Source organism: Colobus angolensis, unplaced genomic scaffold, assembly GCF_000951035.1.
Source record: "Colobus angolensis palliatus isolate OR3802 unplaced genomic scaffold, Cang.pa_1.0 Scaffold11, whole genome shotgun sequence".
Classification (NCBI taxonomy): domain Eukaryota; kingdom Metazoa; phylum Chordata; class Mammalia; order Primates; family Cercopithecidae; genus Colobus; species Colobus angolensis.
The window spans coordinates 10,955,707-10,977,887 of record NW_012112030.1 but is presented as its reverse complement, the minus strand read 5'-3'; the positions used below and the strand labels follow the sequence as shown (position 1 = coordinate 10,977,887).

At 34.5% G+C, this 22,181-nt stretch overlaps 1 protein-coding gene across 2 annotated transcripts in view; it reads left to right on the top strand.

Annotated features, from left to right (window-relative positions):
* RERG (RAS-like, estrogen-regulated, growth inhibitor) overlaps positions 1 to 22,181 on the top strand; it is a 125,832-nt gene that overhangs the window by 89,771 nt on the left and 13,880 nt on the right. The gene's annotated exons all lie outside the window — the stretch shown is intronic.

The window sequence follows — 22,181 nt, the reverse complement described above, 5'->3', positions numbered from 1 at the left end:
ACTTTGGGAGGCTGAGACGGGCGGATCACAAGGTCAGGAGATCGAGACCATCCTGGCTAACACGGTGAAACCCCGTCTCTACTAAAAATACAAAAGTTAGCCGAGCGTGGTGGCGGGCACCTGTAGTCCCAGCTACTCAGGAGGCTGAGGCAGGAGAATAGCTTGAACTCGGGAGGTGGAGGTTGCAGTGAGCCAAGATTGCTCCACTGCACTGCAGCCTGGGCAACAGAGTGAGAATCCATCTCAAAATAGAAAAAAATAAAATAAAATAAAATACATAATAGGAACTTCCCAAAATAAAATGTGAAGGGAAAAAAGAACGAAAAATATAAAAATGAACACTCCCCACACTGGGTATCTAAGAACTGTAGGATAGTGTCAAAAGATGTACACATAGTTGAAATACCATAAAAAGAAGACAGAGAAAGGAGCAAAATAAATATTTGAAATAATAACTTACAATATTCCAAAACTAATGACAACTACCAAATCACACGTCCGAAAGCTCAGATAACAACAAGTAGAGTAAATACCAAAACAGCTACACATACACATAGGAAAATCATATAAAACTCAAAAAAAAAAAAAAGACTAAAAACATATTGAAAGAAGTTGGTGTTGGGGGAAGATCTCTCCTATAGAGAAGCAAGTATAAGAATGATACAGTGGACTCATCAGAACCCAAGCAAGAAGACAGTGGAGTGAAATATTTTAAGTTCTGAAAGAAAATAAAATACCTAGAATTATGTATCCAGTGAAATTATCCTTTAAAAGTAAAGGCGAAATGAAGATTTTTCTCAGACAAACAAAAACTGACAATTCACCGGTAGCAGAGCTGCCCTATAAGAAATGTTAAAAAAATTCTTCATGGAGAAAAAACATTACATAGGTCAGAAACTCAGATTTACATTAAAAAGGGGAAAACAATAGAGAAAGAATAAATAAGGTAAAATAAAATATTTTGTGTTTCTTATTTTTAAAATGATGAAATAATAACTGTTATTCAAATGATAATAGGAATGAGGTATTGAGTGATTATAGCATATGGTAAGGAAGATGAAAGGCAGTAATGTAAGAGATGAGAGAGAAGAGTTGGGAACATTCTGTTATAAAATAACTTGCTCTACTTAAGTATATACTAATTATATACTTAGTGGTATATATTAAGTATACTTGAAAGTAGGCCTAGATACTTGTATATTACAAACTCTAGGACAAACTAAATTTTTTAAAAGTATAATTGATATGCTAAGAGACATCCAAAAATGGATTTATATGCAATGCTTAATTGAAACCATAGTCAGAATAAGGAGAAGAAGAAAATAAAGAAACAATGAGTAATTGAAACAAATAGAAAACAGAAACATGGTAGATATTAATTCAGCTATGACAATAATTACTTCAAAGGTAAATGGTCTCCACACACTAATTAAAAGAGATTGTCAGGGTGAATTTAAAAAATGTTGTCTACAACAAACAAACACCACACTTTAAAGACACAGGTTAAAGCTAAAAGGATTGAGAAAGATATACCATGCTAAGATGAATCAAAAGAAAGGTGTACTAGTTGAATTAATTTCAGACAAGCAGAATTTGGAACAGGAAAATTATCAGGGATAAAGAGGATATTATAGTCTCATAGTTTGTATCCCCCTGACTAAATTTATATGTTTAAATTCTAACTCCCAAGATGATAGTATTAGAAGACAAGGCCTTTAGGAGGTCATCAGGCTTTTCCCTCATGATTGGGATTTAGCGCCCTTGTAAAAGAGACCTCAGAAGCTAGCTAATCCCTCCCACCATGTGAGGGCACAGCGAGAAGGCTGCGAAACAAGAAATAGGCCTTCACCAGAGAACTGATCTGCTGTTGCCTTGATCTTCGACTTCTCAGCCTTCAGAGCTGTTGGAAATAAATGTTTGTTGTTCATAAACCACCCAGTTTATAGTATTTTGCTGTAGCAGCCTGAATAGATTAAAACAGAGGGTCATTACATAATGATAAAAGAGTTCATTCTCCAAGAAGGCATAACATTTTTAACATGCACTTAACAGCAGAGCATCAAAATATTTGAGGCGAACTGCAAGGAGAAATAGACAAACCCACTATGATTGGGGAATACATCACCTTGCTTTCAGTAACTGAAAGACCAAGGAGGCAGGAAAAAACCAGGAAGGATATAGTTGACCTGAAAATCACTATCAGTCAACTCGACCTGATTGATATTTATAGAATATTTCATCCAACCACATCAAAATACGTACTATTTTCAAATTCACATGAAATATTCAACAAGATAGACCACATTCTAGGCCATAAAACATACCTCAACACATTTAAAATAATATAAATTATATGAAGTATGTTATCAGACAATAATGAAATTAAACTAGAAATCAAACTAGATAGTTGGAAAATCCCCCAATACTTAGAGATTAAACAAAACACTTCTAAATAACACACGAGGTAAATAAGATTCAAGAGAAATTTATAAAATATTTTGAAGCCAATGAAAGTAAAAATAGAGTTTATCAAAATTATGATAGACAGTGATAGCAGTGTTTAGAGAGACATTTATAGCATTGGAAGCATTTGTTTAAAAAGAATAACAATGAAAAATTAATGATTTAGGCTTTCAATTTAGGAAACTAGAGAAAGAACAGTTAAATCTAAAGCAAGCAAAAGAAAAACAAAAATTAAAAAATAGGGCAGAAATCAGTGAAACTGAAAAGAGGAAATCAATAAAGTCAACAAAAACAGAAGCTGGTTCTTTGCAGAGATCAATACAGTTGATAAATCTCTAGTTAGGCTAACCAAGAAGAGAGAAGATACAACTTAATACCAGAAATGAAAAGGGAGTAATTACTGCTGGCAATTGACATTAGAAGTTTAATAGAGGAATAATATGAATAACTTTATGGCCACGATTTTAAAAATGAAGTGAATTGGACCAATTCTTTGAAAGACACAAATTTTCGAAACTCAATAACCCAAAAAAGCCTATATCTATTGAAGAAATAGAAACTGAATCAATAATTAATAACATTCTGTTTCAGTTAGTTTGAATTGCTATAAAAGAGTGTAATAAACTGTGTAGCTTAAAAAATAAACATTGATTTCTCATACTTCTTGAGGCTGGGGAGTCAAGATCAAGGTGCTGGCTGATTTGGTATCTGGTGAGGGCCCTCTTCCTGGTTTCCAGGTAGCTGTCTTTTCACTAACCCCCAAATGGGAGAAAAAGAGTAAGAGAACACTCAGAAATGTCTTTTATAAGGGTATTAATCCCAATCATGAGGGTTTCATCCCCATGATCTATTGTCTCCCAAAGACTTCACCTACTGGTGGTTAGGATTTTCATATATTAGTTTTAGAGGGACACAAACATTCAGTTCATAACACTTTTTTAAAAAGAAAGCAGACAGAAATTCCATTAGTGAATTCTACCAAACATTTAAGAAAGATGTGAGACAATTTTCTACAGAAATAGAAGCAGTGAACATTTTCTATAAGGCCAGCATTAGCCTAGCAGCAGAACCAGATGAAGATAGTATACTTGAGGGGTAAGAAATTGGATTTTTCCCCTATTAAGGTCATAAACAAGGCAAGGATATCCCCTCTTAACACTTCTATACAACATTTCACCAGAAGACCTAACTAGTGTAATAAGACAGGAAAAGGAAATAAAGATATGCAGATTGGGAAGGAAGAAATGCAACTGTCTTTGTTCACAAATGATATGATTTTCTATGTAGAAAATTCCCCCAAATTAGCACAAAACCCCTGGAATTAATAAGTAATTATATCAAATAACAGTATACAAGGTTAATATATAAAAGTTAATTGCTTTTCTATATACTAGCAATGAACAGATGGAATTTGAAATTAAAAACACATTATCATTTAAAACAGCACAAGGAAAATTAAATGCTTACGTATAAATCTAACAAAATATATACCAGATCTATGTGAGAAACAATATAAAACTCTGATCTAATAAAGAAGATCTAAATAAATGGAGAGGTATTCCATGTTCACAGATTAGAAGACTCAATATTGTTAAGATGCCAGTTCTTCCGAACTTAACCTATAGATTCAATCCAACTCAAGTAAAATCCCGGCAACTGATCTTGTAGATATCAACAATCTGTTTCTAAAATTTATATGGAAAGGTAAAAAAACCTAGAGTAGCCAACACAATATTAAAGAGGAAGAATGAGTTCCATCACTAACACTACCAGACTTCAAGGCTTATTTGTAAGGCTGTAGGACAGCATGGTATTCGTGAAAGAATAGACATATATAGTTCAATGAAACAGAATAAAGAGCTCAGAGATAGACCTACACAAATAAAGTCAACTGATATTTTACCAAGGAGCAAAGGCAAGTAAATGTAGAAAGAATAGCTTTTGAAAAACAAGCCGGGCGCTGTGGCTCAAGCCTGTAATCCCAGCACTTTGGGAGGCTGAGACGGGCGGATCACAAGGTCAGGAGATCGAGACCATCCTGGCTAACACGGTGAAACCCCATCTCTACTAAAAATACAAAAAACTAGCCGGGCGAGGTGGCGGGCGCCTGTAGTCCCAGCTACTCAGGAGGCTGAGGCAGGAGAATGGTGTAAACCCGGGAGGCGGAGCTTGCAGTGAGCTGAGATCCGGCCACTGCACTCCAGCCCGGGTGACAGAGCAAGACTCCGTCTCAAAAAAAAAAAGAAAAACAAATTGGTGCTGTAAAAAGCAAGTGCAAAAAAAACAAACACTTTTTTTTCTAGACACAGGTGAACACTTTTCACAAAAATCAATCAAAATAGATCATATACCTAAATGTAAAATGCAAAACTGTAAAGTTTCTAGATGATAATATAGGAGAAAATCTAGGTAAACTTCAGTTTCATGAAGACCTTTTAGAAGCGGCATCAAAAAAAGATCCATGAAAATAAAAAAAGATTGATAATTGGAGTTCATTAAAATTTAAAACTTCTGGTATATTAAAGACACTGTTAATAGAATGAAAAGATGAGCCACAGAGTTAGAAAGTTATTTGCAAAGCAAATAACACGTATGTGCAAAAGGACTTACGTCCTAAATATACAAAGAAGTATTAAAACAACAATAAGAAAAAATAACCTGATTTAAAAATGGGTAGAGTATGCCAAAGTCTCTACTGGAAAAATTAGACAATATGCAAAAACTCATGGTTAATGTAAATATAAATTCTAAGAAAGACCTCTAAAGAAATGCTAGGTATTAAAATGTCTATAACAGAAATAAAGAATGCCTTTAAATGCCTTTTTCCTCAGTCTCTTTGCTAATGAGTCTGGGCACGGCCAAAGGAAGAAAATCTCTGAGCTCAAGGATATGTCAACAGAAACTGGTAAAACTGAAAAGCAAAGAGAAAAGACACTGAAAAATATAGAACAGAATATCCAAGGACTGTGGTACAACTGTGGTACAAATGTACTTTATTTTCCATGCAACATACATGGAGAGGCAATACCTGAAGGAGAGGAAATAGAAAATAAGAGAAGTATTTGAAAAAATGATGACTGAGAATTTCCTCCAAATTAATGTCAGACACCAGACCACACATCCAGGAAGCACAGAGAACACAAGCAGGATAAATGCCAAAGAATGACAGCCAGGTATACAATATTCAAACTTCTCCTCAGAAATTATGCAAGCAAGAAGAGAGTGAAATGAAATATCTGAAGCATTTTGACAAAAAATAAAATCCACCGACCTAGAATTCTATACCCTGAAAAATTATTCTTCAGAAGTGAAGGATAAATTAAGACTTTCTTGGACAACAAAAATTGAATCTGCTGCCAATAAACCTGCCTTGAAAAAAAATGATATGATACATTCTTCAGAGAAGGGAAATGATATAGCTCAGAAACTGGATTGTACCTAAAAAAAGGAAGAGCATTACAGAAAAAGGTAATTTTAAAGGTAAAATTAAAACTTTAGTTTTTCTTACTCTTAATTAAGCTAACAAATAACAGTTTGTCAATGTAGTAAAGGAAACAATGTATTTGTAATAGCTCATGTATAAATTGAATGAATGACAACGAAGATACGATGGACAGGAGGGAGGAATTAGGATTATTTTATTGTTATAAGGTATTACTCTACCCATAAAGTGGTGTAGTGTTATTTGAAAGTGGACTTGGATTAATTGTAAATTTATGTCTTTTGCAAACTCCAAGGCAAGTACTAAATGAAGTAAAAAAAGAAGTAAAATTGATATAATAGAAAAGGAGAGAATATAGAATCAAATAAAACACTTAGTTAAAAGCAGAAAAGATAGAAAAAAAGTAAAAGACAAAAAATAGAAACAAAGAAGAAAGGCAACGAATAGAAAACATAACAAATATGATAGATATTAATTTCATATATCAATAATCATTTTAAACATCATTGATCTAAATACATCAATTAAAAGAGATTGTCAGAGTGCATCCAATATAAAATATATTTTAATATAAAGACATATATAGATTAAAAGTAAAGGGATAGAAAAAGAAATATGATAATGCCAATAGAAAGAAAACTGGAATAGCTATATTAATATCAGACAGAACAAACTTCAGAGAAAGGAAAATTATAATGGATTGAAAGGAACATTACATGATGATAAAAGAGTTAATTCTCCAAGAAGTCATAATAATATTTAATATATATATGGGCCTCAAAACAGAGCATCAAAATGTGTGAGGTAAAACCTGATGGAACTTTAGGGAGAAATAGATTAATCCACCATTTTAGCTGGGGACTTCCACACCTTGCTATCAGAAATGGACAGATACAGCAGGTAGAAAATCAGTAAGGACACAGTTCAACTCAGTAGCACCATAAATAAACTGCATATAATTGACATCTATAGACTACTTCATCCAATGACAGCAAATACATATTTTTTCTTCTTCAGCTAACAGAGAACATTCATAAGATAGACCACATTCTAGGTCACAAAAAACACTTCAAAAAATTTAATAGAATATAAATCATACAAAGAATGTTCTCAGACCACAATGGAATTAAGCTAGAAATCAACAACAGAAAGATTGTTGGAAAGATCCCAACATACTTGAAGACTCAACAACACACTTCTAAATAACATATGGGTGAAAGAAGAAATCTTGAGAAATTTAAAATAATTTGAAGTAAATGAAAGTAAAAATACAACTTATCAAAATTTGTGTCATACAGCAAAAGCAGTGACTAAAGAAAAATTTGTAGCATTGAATTCATGTATTAAAAAGGAATAAAGATCTAAAATCAATAACATAAGCTTCCACCTTAGGAAACTAGAAATAGAAGAGTGAATTAAACACAAAATAAACAGAAGATAAGAAATAATAACAACTAGAGCAGAAATCAATGTAATTAAAAATAGAAAATCTATAGAAAAATTAACAAAACTAAAAATTAATTCTTTGAAAAGAGCAATAAAATTGACAAGCCTCTAGCCAGGCCAAGAAAAAGAAGATACAAATTACTGATGGCAGAAATGAGAAAGGAGATAGATATCACGACAGAGTTCATGGACATTAAAGGATAATAAAGGAATACTATATGGACAAATATTTCAGCCCACAAATTTTATAACCTAGATGAAATAAACAAATTCCTTGAAAGACACAATCTACAAAACTCACACAAGAAGAAATAGACAACCAGCACAGGCACATACCTATTAAAGAAGTTAAATCAATAATCAATAACCTGCCAAAACAGAAAGTTCCATGCCCAGATGGGTTCACTGGTGAGTTCTATCAGACATTTAAGCAAAAAATCATAGCAATTCTCTATAATTTCTTCCAGAAAATAGAAGCAAAGGGAATATGTCCTAACTCACTCTATGAGGCCAGTATTATCCTAATCCCCAAAGCAGGCAAAGGTATTCAGGGAAAAGGAAACTATAGACCAATATCACACATGAACATAAATGCAAAAATCTTTCAACAAAATATTCACACGTTGAATCCAACAATGAATAAAAAGGTGTATATGCCATGACCAAGTGGAATTTATTCCAAATAAATGGGAATGACTGGTTGACATTCAAAAATTAATTAATGAAATGTATCAAATCAAGGCTAAAGAATGAAAAATCACATGATCATACCAGCTGATACAGAAAAAGCATTTGACAAAATCTAACACCCATTAATGATAAAAACTTTCAGCAAACTAGGAATAGAGGAGAACTTTCTCAACTTGATAAGGAACATTTTTCAAAAAACTCATAGCTAACATTACATTTAATGGTGAGAAACCAAGTGCTTTCTCTCTAAGATCAGTAAGAAAGCAAGAATGACTCCTTTGACCAGTCCTTTTTGACATCATAATGCTGTTCTAGCTGGTGGAATAAGACAAAAAAGGAAAATACAAATTGGGAAGGAAAATATAACTGTCTTTGTTCACAAATTATGTGATCATCTATGTAGAAAATGTAAAAAGAATAGACAAAAAATTCCCAGATCAGCTAAGCAATTATGGAAAGATTACAGGATACAGGTCAATCACTTTCCCATATACCAGCAATGAGCAAGTGGAAAAAATGTTGAAATTTAAAACACTCTACCGTTTATGTTATCACAAGATGAAATATTTAGCCACAAATCTAACAAAAATATGTGCAAGACCTCTATGGGGAAAACTGCAAAATTCTGATAAGAGAAATTAGAGAAAAACTAAGTAAGTGGTGAAATATTTCATGTTCATGTATAGAACAAATCAGTATTGTCAAGATGTCAGTTCCTCCCAATTTGGTGTACAGATTCAATGCAATTGAAATCAAAATTTCAGCAAATTGTATTGTGGATATCAACAAATTGATTGTAGAGTTTATATGGAGGCTGGGCACCGTGACTCATGCCTATAATCCCAGCACTTTGGGAAACTGAGGCGGGCAGATCACTTGAGGTCAGGAGTCCATCTCTACCAAAAATACAAAAATTAGGGCATGGTGGCACATGCTTGTAATCCCAGCTATTTGGGAGGCTGAGGCAGGAGGATCACTTGAACCTGGGAGGTGGAGGATGCATTGAGCCGAGATCACACCACTGCACTCCAGCCTGGGCAGCAGAGCGAGACTCCATCTCAAAAAATATATATTAAAATGAAAATTTTATAAAAAAGTTTATATGGAAAGGCCAAAGATTCAGAATAGGTAACACGATATTAAATGAGAAGGACATTCGAGGACTGACTTCAAGTTTTATAAAGCTACAGTAATCAGAAGACTGTATCATATTGGTGAAAAAATAGATAAATAGATCAATGGAACTGAATAGAGACATCAGAAATAGACCCACACAAATAATGTCAACTTTGCTAAAGAAGCAAGGACAACAGAATGGAGAAAATACAGTCTTTTAACCAAATGATGTTGGAAAAACTGGATATCCACATGCAAAAAAAAAAAAAAAGGAAGAAGAAATAAAACTGGATATAGATATTACACCAATCACAAAAATTAACTCAAAATGAGACACAGACCTTCATGTAAATTGTAAAACTATGAAACCCCTGGAAGGTAACATAGGAGAAAATCTGTGTGACCTTGGGTATGGTGATGACTTATTTATACAACACAAAGGCATGATGCATGAAAGAAATAATTTCTAAACAGATCATTAAAATTAAGAACCTCTCTGAGAAAACACTGTCTAGAGAATCATAAGACAAGCCACAGACTGGGAGAAAATATTGGCTGAAGACATAATTGGTAAAGGACTGTGATCTAAAATATGCAAAGAACTTCTAAAACTCAACAATGAAAACAACTCAACTAAAATAATGGGTAAAACATCTGAAAAGACATCTCATCATAAAAGATATACAGATATCAAATAAACATATGGAAAGATTATCAACATCGTGTATCATTTAGGAACTGCAAATGAAAACAACAGTGAGATACAACTATGCACCTATTAGATTGTGCAAAATCGAAAACACTGACACCACCAAATGCTGGTGAGGATGTGGAGCAAAAAAACCTCTCAGTCATTGATGGTGGAGATCAAAACGGGTGTAGCTACTTTGGAAGACAGTTTGACAGTTTCTTACTAAAAGCTAAAGGTACTCTTGCTACATGATTCAGGAATCAAATTCCTTGATGTTTACCCAAATAGTCTGCAAATGTATATCCCTGCAAAAACCTGCCCATGGATATTTGTAGAACTTTTATTCATAATTGCCAAATCTTGGAAGCAACTAAGATATTCTTCAGTAAATCAATGGATCAATAAACTGTGGTACATCAGACAATGGAATGTTATTCAGCACTAAACAGAAAGGAGCTATCAAGCCATGAAAAAACATGGAGGAAACTTAAATGCATATTACTAAGTGAAAGAAGGCAATCTGAAAAGGCTTCATACTACATGATCCAACTATATGACATTCTGGAAAAGGCAGCACTATGGAGACAGTAAAAAGATCAGAGGTTGTTAAGATTTAGGGGAAAGAGAGGGATGAATAGGCAGAACACAGAGAACTTTTAGATAGTGAAACTATTCTGTATGATACCATAATAGTAGTTACATGTCATTATTTATATATATATATATATACACACACACACACATCAAAACCCGCAGAATATACAACCCTAAGAGTGAACCATAGTAAAAACTATAGACTTTTAGTAATAATAATGTATCAGTGTAGATTCATCAACTATATAAAAAAAAAGTTATCACACTAGTATGGGATATGAATAATGGGGGAGGCTGTGTGTGGCGGGGAGAGGGGCAGGTAGGGCAGGGAGTATATGGAAACTCTGTGTGCTTTCTGCTCAATTTTGCTGTGAACCTAAAATTGCTCTAAAAAATCAAGTCTCATTTATAAAATATGGGCAAAAGATCTAACAGACACCCCATCAAAGAAGATATACGGATAGCAAATAATCACATGAAAATATTCCCAATATCATGTGTAATTAGAGAATTACGAGTTAAAACAACAAGATACCAATACACCTATTAGAATGGCTAAAATCCAAAGCCAACAACCTGACAAAGCGATATTCTAATGCTGAGAAGGATGTAGAACAACAGGAGCTCTCATTCGTTACTGGTGGGAATGCAAAATGGTACAGCCAGTTTTAAAAGAGTTTGGCAGTTTCTTACAAAGCTAAACAAAGTCTTACCATAATCCAGCCATCATGCATCTAAATATTTGCCCAACTGACTTGATGACTTATGTCTACACAGTTACCTGCATGCACGTCTTTATTGCCAAAACATAATTGCCAAAAAATGGAAGCAACCAAGATGTTCTTCATTTACTTACTGGGTAAGCAAACTATGGTATATCCATACAATAGAATATTCAGCAATGAAAGGAAATAAGTGATCAATCCAGGCAATGGCATGGATGAACCTTAAATGTGCATTGCAAAGTAAAAGAAGCCAGTCTGAATAGGTCACATACTGTATATTTCCAATTATTATTAGACACATTTACTAATGGTGGGAGTGAAAGGGAAACCTTTCAGTGCTACTTTCTTTCCCTTTGTAGTACTGGAAATGACTCCTAACTAGGCCTTTTGTCTCCATGACTACCTTCATCCTCCTAGTTCATCTTGGCATTGAAACAGCAGTGACCTTTATAAAACAAAAATATGTTCATGTCATATTTTGGTTTATAATACGTTAAAGCATCCTAAACATAATTGGAAATTTCTTAGGCTGGCTTATAAGCTTTTCATAATTGGGGTGCTTTTCCAGCTCAAACACCCATAATTCCTTCTACTCACACCCTTATTTCACCAGGCCCTGGTTCTCCATATGTTTAAGGCTTCCTGTCTTCCTATGGGGTATAAAGGTAGTCATGGGAGTGGTGTTTGGGCTGCAAATGGAGACACCCTACTTTTAGAGGTTTTCCCCCTGGACTAGAATCCATAGGCACAGCCTATTTAGGAACTGCAAATGAACCATATGTGTCCATATGGACAGGAACCCAGATCAGTCTAAAGAAAAGGGCATGATGAAGAGAGTAACTTGTAAGATCCTTGGATCCGTATAAGGAGGTCATCCAATGAGGATTATGCCAGATACTCCTCTGCTTCTCTGGGATACTTAGTCACTCTGAGTCACTTTTATGTCCACATTAAAGTCCAAATGTTTTCAGTTGTCAATTTCTTATGTGCCCTAGTAACATAAGTGTAGGGAAAAAATTTAGGCATTAACATCATATGTATTTCTTTTTCCAAGAAAAAGTAAAAATTAAAAATCTCAATTTTATATCCAAATCCCTTGACAACTTAACAAAATGCTTAATACTTTACAAATAATTCTGTTTAAACATGATGGTTTGGAATGAAATATAAGTTACTAAACTGAAAACACTGCCTTGGGAAATTTAGTAATTTATTTATTAACCATCACTTTTAAAATTAACATAAATATTTTCAACTTATATAAAATTGGTTTGAAATCTTGGACACAAAACCCTTTTGATTTATTAACCTTCAAGGCACAAACAAAAAGATAAAACCAAATCAGTTGATTACAGTATTCCAAATTTATTTTGTCTTGTTTTTACTTTCAATTTAAATTATTCAAGAAAATATTATCATTTAATCATACAGGTTAATTTTCTATAGAAAATTAACATTTTTCTTGATTTTGCATTATTTTTAAGCATTCCAATATCTCTACTGCTTTTCAAACATGTTAGGAATTAAAAGCAATGATTCTGCCATTTTTGCCCTCATCATGTGTCAGCCTGAAACCAAATTACCAGGACCAGATTAACCTTTACCTTACCATTTCCAAGTTTAAAAACTAAAAGTCAATTTTCAGAACTTGAGGTGCACTGAAGCTAGACTCCCAGGCTAGATTTTCAAAAACAAAAGTGTTTCCCTAATAATTCTTGGAGATTGCAACCACTTAGCGTTAAGAAATGATTTATACAGAGAACTGATGTGTTCTCAGTGATATTTTTGTGAGAATGCAAGAGTAGTCAAAATTTTCAGGCTTAAGCAAACACAGTAATTTAAAAGCAATCCCTAGACCCCCATCTGGAACTAATTTACTTCTCATTTTAACTTCTGGCATTATAAAGCATGCATTTTATATAGCATTCATTTTAAATTTCCATTAAATTGCTCAATTTTATTTTTTATAAAGCCAAATGGTTGTTTTTTTCAATGTCAATTTATTTTGACCTTCACAGGGAATAGAAAAAGGGGACAGGTGAAATAAGGGGTAAGGGAGAGGGTTCCTTCAGAAACAATCACTATATGAAGAGATATTTGTCCCCTGGTTTGATCTGTTAACTTTTTTAGTTTGGCTAAAACATCTGAGGAGTTTAGGTGGAGGAGAACATAAAAAGCAAGAGATGCCACCTGAGATGAATCTGAAAATAGAATTCTAAGTTAAGTCGTCTTCTACTTAAACTACCTGGACCATGTTAACCATGCCCACTGCATGCCACCACCCACCAGAAGGTGGCACTCTGGCAAGGATGACTCCCTCCAGCTTCAGGCTTTGATGTCCACTGCTTATGGGACAGTGCCTAGCACAGTACCTGGGGCATGATAAACATTCAATAATTGTGTATGTATGATAAATAGGCAGATGAATGGCAGGATAAAGGATGGATGAATGGATGGATGGTAATTCTCTACATGATGTTTTCATTAATGTCTTATGTTCAACATGTTCAAGTCCAACATCATTTTTAATTTGTTTCCCCATTATATTCTCAAAGAATAATGCTACCCCCAGACTTTCATTTCATATGGAGTCTTTGCACTAATCCCTCTCCCTCATTGTCCACCTCTAATCAATGAACAGTCCCCAAGATGACCAGATCAAATCGAGCCATTCTCCTACTCAGAATCCCCGTATGCTCAAAAACTTCAGAGTAAAATCCAAGCTCCTTAATGTGACATAGGAGCTCCTTCATAGTCTGGGCTCTAAAGAATGTCACAACCTGACCCCCCCACCAACATCGCTCCCCCCCACATGCCACTCTTCCCACCCTGAACCACATGTGATTCCTAACTGAACTAGCTCTCTTGTGTCTTGAGACTTTCTCTCTGCCTGAAATGTTCTTCCTAAAATAGTGAGCTTCAATCTTCTAAGACTCAGCTTATGGTTTAGCTTTAATATAAAGTCATTTCTGACATTGTGCCTAGGCATCCTCTCGGTCTTGCTTTCTTTGGTGCTTTGCACAGTGGTCAATAAATATTTATTGGCGAAATGAAAGTGTGTGAAAGTCACATATGTGGAGAAAGAGAGATTTGATAGGAGATCAAAATGGATAAGCATTTGAAAATTATTGCATTCAATTATCAGCAAATATATCTGAAATCTAGTTTTTGTGTACACATCTTTGCTCTGAGCCCTTTTTTTTAAAGATCTAAGATTTCAAATCACACAGTTTTCTGAGTTGTTTTTTTTTTTTTCATCTTATTTCCAATCCAACTGATTTCCATTGCCTTCCAGAACAGCTCCTCACTTCAGAAATAGTTTTTCATCTCCTTTGACTAAGGGCTCCAGTATTCCAAACTGGCATAATCTTGGTCTCAGCCATCACCAACAGCTGTGCAAGTGAAGCTTCAACTAGCTGCCATGGTCCCCAGGTGGCTTTCTAGGCCAGGACTCACTCGGTGCTGGGATCTCATGCTTCACACCTCCATCTGAGCCACAATGACCCATGTTTCTTGGAGGAGACCAGAACAGTCACAGAAAAGAGAGGAAGGGCTGCTGTAAAAAAGAACATGCGGCCGGGCGCGGTGGCTCAAGCCTGTAATCCCAGCACTTTGGGAGGCCGAGACGGGCAGATCACGAGGTCAGGAGATCGAGACCATCCTGGCTAACACGGTGAAACCCCGTCTCTACTAAAAAATACAAAAAACTAGCCGGGCGAGGTGGCGGGCGCCTGTAGTCCCAGCTACTCGGGAGGCTGAGGCAGGAGAATGGCGTGAACCTGGGAGGCGGAGCTTGCAGTGAGCTGAGATCCGGCCACTGCACTCTAGCCTGGGCGACAGAGCGAGACTCCGTCTCAAAAAAAAAAAAAAAAAAAAAAAAACATGCACTTGAGGGTTGGTGATAGAAGAAAGACCCAGGAACAAAGTATGAAGAACCAAAAGTTGGCCCCAGGGGACAAGGAATTGGAAAATTCGATTTGAAGACTTGATTTGACAGGAGGTTGCTCGAGGTGCAGGTGAGGGAGGGAAGAAGAAGGAGCTGAATTGCCTCTTATTTAGGGAGACCCACTGTGTTGTTGTCTTTAAGCTGGAAGACAAGCCATTATAAGGCTGATACACCATGCACATTACTCCTATTTTATCTACTAAAGTTTTTCTGGAAAACACAAGTTTGCTCTCCGTGAGGCACTCAAGTGAATCCAGCTCACCTCAGTCTGGCCTCCCTTTTACCCAGTCCTTGCAATAAGAATAGGCGTCATAACAGGACTTCAATTGGATAATATTCAAAATTACCCATATATCTTTATATTTTTCCTGGGACATGCAAAGGTGCAAACTTTCAACTTTATGAATAGAAACTTTTCAGCTTTATGAATAGAAACTGTATCTTTTTTTCTTTGCTGACTTCCTCACTGCCTAAAATGGTTCCTGGTATGCTAATTTTTATTGTTAATGACTGAGGAAACTCATAAAAAAATTTGCTTTTCGCATACTGCTTCATCGCCTACATCTTCAGATACTTGTTTTCCTCATCTGCAGCATTCTTAAAGACGTTTTCAAGAGAAAAACAAAATTCTTATTTATCTGAAAGTTTTCTTCTTGCTTCTCGAAATTCATATTCTCTTTCTGTGTTGCCATGGTTTCTGGTCATGGATATTTTCTCCACTAAGGAAGAATAAATCTAATCACGAACAAAATATTCCCTTTTCAAAGCATGCTTCTCCATAAGATGTATGCTCACATTAAAAAAAATCAAGCATGTAGAATTATATCATATACATAGAAATATTAAAATATAGTGGGAAGTATTGTATATTGGAAAAAGTATAGGTTTTAAGGTAAACAAAATTGGGTTCATATCAGTTTTATCACTTAAACGCTTTGTAAATTAGACAATTTATTCACTTTTCTGGTTAGGTTTCTTATACGTAAAGTGGGAACATTAATTTCTACTTTTAAGAGTTTTTATGAAAATTAAATAAGCATATAGTCAGTATTTAATATATACTTAAGCCCCCTTTTGATATTTAACCTTCAAGAAATCCCAGTAGTGTTTTTATTTAAGATACAGCTAAAACTTACCTAATGGCATTTTCTAAAAGCATATACACTGTAATCCAACAACTACATGATTAATAAATGGATACTTAGTTCTACAAAATTAATTCATTCAATAAGAAACTATCTCTGCAAATCTAGGATAGAGTCTTCTCTGTTTTTGTGAGTCACACTCATTTTTACTTCTCTGAAGCCTTTTGACCACTTAAGGGTTTGTGTTAAATTTAGGGCTGATAGTGGTGTGAGGTCAGGGGTAGCAGTTCCTCCCTGGCCTAGGAGAGTAAGAGGGCTGGGTCTTGCCTTTCTTAATCAGGTGTGCAACGCAGGTTGACCAGATGGACATCTGACCAGAGAAGTGGTCAATATATTTTCAAACAATGAAAGTCCCACTTTAAAGAACATGTCTTCAAGTAACAAAAACATACTAGAGTACAGAGCCAAGCACAATAGCAATAGTGAGCCACACAGCTTAAAGAAGTGTTCATTGTTTTCTCATTCAGTTCTCAAATACCTATTGGGCACATATGTATCAAGTGCCATGCCAACCATGGGACATAAAGATGAACAAGGCTTAATCTGTGACTTCAGATCATTCACCATTTCTAAGACATACAAGAATATAAATAAATGTTTACAAGGTATTTCATGCCACACGTGAGTGATTAATGGCTTGGGAAGGCCAGGGAGACTTTAAAGAGGAGGGGATGCTTCATTAGATACCACAGGTAGAAATGCTATCTGGATATGAGTTAGTACATTTTAAATATGTGTTTCTGTTCCCCTTTCTTTGACTTAATTCCAGTCTGGGTTACCTGCTTAAAATACTGACAAGCTATTAGTTTATTTGGGCTTTTAAGGGCACTAAGCTAAACTAACATCAGCTTGTAAGTATTTATGGAACATTCCAAATATGTAATGATCCCTGCACTATATTTAAAATAATAGCAATAAACCCTGTAAGAAATGTACAGTCAAGTAAATTAAGATGGTGAAGTAAAATGGTATCATGAGGATAATTACGTGTGTGTGTTAGCACACCATGTTTGTTAGAATTAAGGGAATAGTGTTGGTGCTCCACACCGAGGCAATAAAAGAGGATAATAAATGTTCAGAAGTTTATGTCTAAAATATCAGATTTTAATAGACATTTCCGGTTTCATTTTCACCAGGGTTTTTAGTCTTTTCTTTTATAACACAAGAAGATTGAGACTAGATTACGCATTTTTTTGAAATGGAAGAATGTTTGTATGTGTAAAAATCTATATGTATGTATAAGGCGTATACAACATTCTCCATGGAATTTTTCAGATTAAGGGTTTAGACAATAGAGGAATACCCTAGTAAGACTCTTAAGCTCCCTGGTAGCAAAGCCCTCATCTGTAAAAAGAGAATGTAGATCCTGAGGCCAGGAAAGAGTAAGCCCACATTGTAGGAAGAAATGTAAACAATTTGAGCTTCAGTTTCTTCATCAATATACATACATCGTATTCATGTCCATGTCCATATATTCCATACTATAAGGAAGTAAAGAGTAAAGATACATGTGTAGATATTTACCATAATGCCTAACCTAACAGAGCACACGCTAACTGAAGATGAATAATAATAACACTACTGCATTACTTCTAAACTTTTTACATTATAATTTTTATAATATTATTTAAATTGAGGTCATGCTTATGAAATGAGAAAACAGTTCCCACATTGCATCAAATCCTCTCATTCTTCTCTCTTCCATTATTTTTTAAACACTTGCTTTATTTATTATGACATTTTAACTGTAGATCATAAAAATCAAACTGAAAACAATTTAGTGTTGATTTTACAACCCTTGTGGACTTGGTAATGTATATCATTGCCTCCTGGTTTTTGCTGGTCAAGATAAGGTCAAGTAGTTATACTGTAAGTACTATAACGAAATGAAAATGGAGGAGAAATGAAGAGAGCTACTCTATCTCCTGGAGGCATCCCAACTTTGAAAAGTTTCATACTTAGGATACTGTGTAAGTTTATTATAATTTATTCATGTAGTTTTTAAGCTTTAACATTTCTAACTTTTTGATTATAAATCAACATGGGAAAAATAATTCAGATAACAAGTGGTAAATATACATATCACAACCTATAATGGACTAAAGTTGTGCTAGTATTATCTGCATTTGCCTTCTCTTTATATAACACAAAATTTTGTTTTTCAAAAATATTTGAAACTCTTTGTGACGGAATTGTCCCAAAGTTGGCAAACTCCTGTAGAAGTCCCTTAAAAAGTATTTTAAAGTTACCTGATTCTACAACTTAAAAGTATGTATTTTTTGTGAAGGCACTACAGGTTACAAATGAAAATGATATAAATCACTTAATATACATCCGTAGTAAGTTTTCATTATTATATGAATGCTGTACTGTTGTAGAGTGTATATTAAATCAAGAGTCTTTATGGGGTGTGTTACCAGAATCATAGATAAAATTCAAAAGGTATTCATGATATGAAGGTGATGAGTAGTATTCCTTGAAGCACTTTTAATTGAAGCAGAAATTCTTTTCCTAACCTAAAAAAAATCTGTCCTGGCCATTTTAAACTCTTTTAGTTATATTTTTCCAAGCAATCAACTCACCACAGTCCCATAAATACATAATACTTTTTCCAGCTGGAAAAAAAGTTTTCCAATATTTTTCCATAATAAATACTTATTGTGGTATGCTACAGAGTGTTGGGAGTAGATTTGTTATATGGCCATAGCTCTATGCCTGGAGACCTGTGGAAAAGAACAATCGCAATTGCGTAGGAGGTTACATATGCTTAAGTATCTTTTAAAAAATTGCATTATATACATTGTCAATCAAGTTACTTCCTGAATTCTATAAAGAAAAGTAATGACATATTTTTCAAGTATGATACTGAAAGGTAACATTTGAAAGTCTTGCCTGAATCTCTCTTGAATATGACTCTTAAATAAGGAATAGCATGTGTGTTAGTTTACATTTACCTTGAAGAGTTGATTTCTTGTTGAAGCTGATTTACTGTACAGATCATACCTAATTAATTTTCATTTTAAAATATTATTCTGACACTAAATCTGGCACTTCTGATGCCTGCTTCTTCTTAATAATGTTGTCAGGAATTATTTCGAGTAAACAGCATAGGCTGGTTAATTTTTAGAAATAACATGACTATTTTAATGTAATGGATTTACCTTTAGCTCTTACTTATATATGGAATAGCATACCACTGAATGATTACATTAAGTGGCTTTTTAAAATATTTTATTGGATTAAATTTTTCTTACCAAATTTTCCATTTAGTTAGAAATCAACTTTCATTAATAATCATAAAATTCATAGTACCAGTAATACTAAAATGGAAACACAGATGATGAAGAATTAGCCAAGTAGATTGTAAATTAGGCAAAAGGAGGAAAACAGTCTTCCCTACATTAGCCATTGGACATGTTTGGCTTGTTTAATGGAAAGGTATGGGTTGTCAAGGCAATGGGAAGAAAATAAAATATTTCAGAAAGCAGAAACTCAACAGTAACTACTAATCAAATATGTCAAACCTTAAAACTTCTGGAGCAACAAGGCCTTAAATCAGAATTCCGGTAGCAGTAAAAATCGGTACCACCATTTTACTTTCAAAGACAAACTTTGCTCAAGATAGTCGGGATGGAGAGGGCAAGGAGTCAAAAGGAAATTAGATCAATCTTTATAGTACCTATTTTCATTAATTATAGTTAAATCAGATTATTAATTTATTAATAATTTATAAATTTATTAAAATTTAATAAATTTTAATATCTATTGTATAAACAATAAATTATTTAACTGTTTGGAATTAAATTTTATTATTTAAATTTAATAAATTATATAACTATTTTGAATGTATATTTATTATTTGAATGTAATAAGTTATACAACTGTTATGAATATATTGATATATAATAGTCAATATATATAACTTTTTGAGTTTTTGAACATTCGTATACATATATATGCTCAAAACCTCTCGCACTCTAGAGCTGTTTTGCCCCATCCACTCTACAGCTTCAAAAAGTATTGCTGCATAACTGCACAGGCACTAACCAAGGTTCTTAACTGAGATCCAGGCATTTACAAATGATTCAATTATGTTCAGTATACTTGGTTTTGAAAGCCAATGGAGTGTCTAACACATTTTTTAAAGATTTTGAGAAATGATTCAAATTTAAATGGTTTTGGAATTGAAGAATTGTAAACCGCACTTACGTAAAAAATAAAGCTCATTTATTCATGATGGCAGATAATTAAGTTTTCTAGGTTGCAGCCTTTAGTGTTAAAACTACATAGCCTGGCCGGGCGCAGTGGCTCACGCCTGTAATCCCAGCACTTTGGAAGGTCGAGGCGGGCAGATCACGAGGTCAGGAGATTGAGACCACCCTGGCCTATATGGTGAAACCCCGTCTCTACTAAAAATACAAAAATTATCTGGGTGTGGTGGCACGCGCCTGTAATCCCAGCTACTTGGGAGGCTGAGGCAGGAGAATCGCTTGAACCCGGAAGGGTGGAGATTGCAGTGAGCTGAGATCACACCACTGCACTCCAGCCTGGCCAATAGAGGGAGACACCGTCTCAAAAAAAAAATTAAAAAAACTACCTAGTGTAACAAAAGATGGAAGTCTTTAAATCGTGGGAGCTGTTGAGTGTTTATTAAGGTTGCTAATTGTAAAAAAGAAAAAATATGTTTACTGCTTACTGCATCCTGTATGTAAAAATAAAAGTTTCAGTCTCAAGAGAGTGAACAGTGACAGACTCGCAGATAAAACCACAAGTACAGTCACTGTGGGAAGTATTACGGGGTCAGTGGCCTTGCTACTTTAGGCACTGCAAATATTTTGGCTCGAATTCAGCCTCACACTCTGTAATTACAAAGAACATTGGTACTTTCCGTCTCCAGCCTCCCGTCATGCAGCCACGTTGTCCTCTGTTTCGCGAAGTCCTCGTGCAGTTTACACTGCCATCTCTCATATAAAACTTTACAGGAGGAAGGTTGTACCTCTGTTGTTGCTAAAAGTGAGAATAGGCAAAGACTGACAGTGACCTTCCACTAACTAGTTTTATTTCTTCAAGGAGTGTCTTTTGGCTGCTACATTAAGGGCATTTCAGTAAAAATAAAAATACACATTATAATGGGTATTTTAAAACTGTAAAATATGATAGACAATGAATCTTTCATTAAGGTCAGTGCGATCCGAGGGAGACCATCAGGGGTCTATGGAGGGCTCATGAGCCTGCTAAATTACATGCCAAATGTGTGTGTGTATATTTTTTCAGGAAAAGGATCCAATGCTTTCATTCCATTTTTTAAGTGCCTGTGACATCCTGCTCCAATTTTTTTTTTTTTAAATTTAAAACCACTGTTTTCAACTATACTGCAAGTGTAAGAAAATGTTTGACATATGTCTCATCAATTTATAAGGATAATAGAGTCCATATATTTCAGTGCTTTTCTCCAGCCCATCTTCCAGTTAAATATTATCCAGATGGCCTAGGACTTAAATTCGGTTTGGTACAATGGATAAGTTACAGACTTCCTGGATTCAAATCCTTACCAGGCCACTAACTAACTAGATAAGCTTAATTAAATGGGTTAACCCCTCAGCACCTCAGTTTCCTGATCTGAAAAATGGGAATTATCATAGTACCTGCCTCATAAAGATGAAGTGAGGATTGAGGAGATCATGAAAGCAAACTGCGTAGTGTAGTTCCAGAACCTGATTCTGACTGTATTCTATTAGTGTTACTTTTGATGAGTTTTCACAGATCTCTAATAAAGAGCCTTAATTTTGAATATCTACTTTTTAAAAATGCAAATGATCTGCTAGTGATCTTTCATTACACTAAAAATTATCACATTTGAAACTTGCTTTTGCCAATCCTTATCAGTATTCAAACTTTGGATACCTGTATTGTGACCTTTTAT